Source organism: Macrotis lagotis, chromosome 1, assembly GCF_037893015.1.
Source record: "Macrotis lagotis isolate mMagLag1 chromosome 1, bilby.v1.9.chrom.fasta, whole genome shotgun sequence".
Taxonomy (NCBI): Eukaryota; Metazoa; Chordata; class Mammalia; order Peramelemorphia; family Peramelidae; genus Macrotis; species Macrotis lagotis.
The window spans coordinates 271,690,758-271,693,266 of NC_133658.1; the positions used below are offsets into that span (position 1 = coordinate 271,690,758).

Consider the following 2,509-nt stretch of genomic DNA (forward strand, 5'->3'; position numbering starts at 1 on the left):
CACTTGACACTTACTAGCTGTGTGACTTTGGGTAAGTCAATTAACCCTGATTGTCTCACATCCAGAGTCATCTCCACTCACCATCACCCCCTCACTCTAATCCAATTCACTTGATTATCATTGCATTACCTCCTCGATGTCATGGGCTTTTTCAAAAATAAAGGAGAAATATCATCATCATATGGGGATTCTGCAAGGTATTTGCAGATTATTCATCCAGCACTTAAATGCACAATGGTAAAATTTCTGGTTGAACCTGTTCTTTCATTCAATATTTTTAAGTTTCTTTGTTCTTTTACACACTATGGGTTTTTTAATGTTTCTCCAACCACCTCCTACAACCTAATTCATATTCAGTTTTGGGAGAACCCTCTCCTGACTTTCAAAGTTTGGAAAAGCCAGTTACCTAAGATAGGATAGGCCTGAGAGACCAAAGGGTCAATAATTTAGGAGTTAAAGGAATGCAAGCACTTAAAGAATGGCAAGAATAGGCAGTGGGACCTGGCCCAGTAGTGATTCCAGGGTTGTGGAGGGACTGGGGGCAGTAATGCAGTGCTATGTGAGCAAGACCAGGTTTGGGTACTCCCGTGGGGAAATGTGACTCTTTCCTTTCCCCAGAAGCCTGGAAGGTTGCTTCCACCCCAAGATTACTGGAGAAATATGAATAAAAATAGAGACTAATGATCAGTGCTGTTAAGAACCCTGTTAGCGTTCATCACCCTCATCCTCTACAGCTCCAATAGCATCAATGCTGTCTTCCCCTATAATTCTGTTCAAGACTGCTTCCACTAGCCACCCAACCTGAAGAAGTGAGCCATTGCTAACAGCTATGTCCCAGTCCTTGGCAACAAGACACTGACCTCCCACTGTTACCAGTGTGTGGTCATCACCCACTCAAGCCATCATCTGGGCATGAAGCTGGAACCAGAGATTGAGCAGGTAGATTGTACCATATGCATGAATGATGCCCCCACCACAGATTATCACAGGTGGCTAGCAAGACCACCTTTACAGTTGTGGCTCACTCCAGTGTGTATTTTTACTATAGTGGCCCCAGGACCCTGTCAATAAGACACTAGAGACTGTGTTCATCTTCTGGGGATCTCCCAGCAAAATGCAGAAACCCAATGGTTTCTGATATGTGTCTGATATATGTCATTTAGCCACAGTTCTTGCCTTCCCCAACATGATTGCCTATGTTGTATCACCCACCCAATGTATCAGTTTGATGGTATCTTCTAGAGTGAGACAGACAAGGACAAGGAGAAGTCTTGATCCTGCCTGAGTATAGGCTGGTTCATAATGGTAATTGCCATGGAGTTCTGTAACCAGGTTCTGTAACCATCTATGGGATGATGCCACTAGAGGCCCCAGCCCCATCATATGCCCAATTACTAATACAAGTCCAATAGGCCTACATCCAGGATGTATGTAAACACAAGGAAAAACACCTTTATTTCATCAATGAAAAGAGGGTTTTTCTCTTCCAGTTCTTGGGCCTACAATATTACCTTCTCCCATTTTTCCTGGACATAAGGGTAACTCCTGGATAATTAGAACTCAGAAGATAGGTTCCTGGACATTCAAGTATAGAGATCAGGTCCTGGCACTCAGAGGAATTCTGCTGGTCAATCAAAATCTCAACTAATCTGTTTGGAATCTCTTTTAGTTATTCAAGAGCAAGATCTCCAGTCTTTTGGCATCTTTAAAGATATCATTTGACCAATCAGAATCTTGGAGGCATAGCTAAACAGGGTTTGGGATGCATTTTCTAATGAATCGGGGTCTTAGATATCCTCCAATCAACCTGGAACTGTGATCCCATTTCTGAGTTAATTAGAGGACAAAGACAAGACTTTTCCCATGAGGCCTTAGCTCTGGTTGTGAGGTGTTTCTTCTAAAAAGACAGATGAAAAACAAACAGCTAAAGAAAAATGGCCAGTTTTTTCCCAGTTGATTTTAAAAGAGGTCCTGGGCCCCAGAGACACTGGGGGCTTGGAACAAGAGCTGGGAGAAGAGGCACAGTTTGCCCCAGTGCAAACCACATTGAACAGTCTCAATGTCCCTGCCTATGAAAGCCTGGGTCTACTCTCTGAGAAGTCCTCTAAGTGAATCAAGATGCAGTCTCCCCTTCTCTGGCTTCACTTTGTCCTATTCTGGTGAGATAAGCACAGTCCTTAGTATTTCTGTTTCCCTACATTTTCCAGAGGCTTTTTGTTCTTCACTCCATAGAATTTGAAAGTGTTTGCTTCTCTCCATCCCCTGGCATTCATAATGGAAAGAAAAGGAGGAGAGATACATGATTGTATGTTGTAGGGGATCCCTGACTGAGACCACGGGTTCTTGTCTCAATTCTGCTACTAATACACTATAGCTCCTTGAGCAAGTGACTTTACCTCAATGGGATCTCATTTCTTTATTCTCTAAATTGAAGGGTTTGGACTCAATGATCTCCAGCTCAGCCATTTTAGTATTCTGTTTCTGATCCCCTGCCCTTTACTTTCCCTCT

The 2,509-nt window shown here is 43.0% G+C and overlaps 1 pseudogene; it reads left to right on the forward strand.

The window, feature by feature from the left end:
• The first annotated feature begins 660 nt into the window (after positions 1-660).
• On the forward strand, positions 661-1,412 carry LOC141491051 (alpha-N-acetylgalactosaminide alpha-2,6-sialyltransferase 6 pseudogene; annotated as a pseudogene).
• The last annotated feature ends 1,097 nt before the right edge of the window (positions 1,413-2,509 follow it).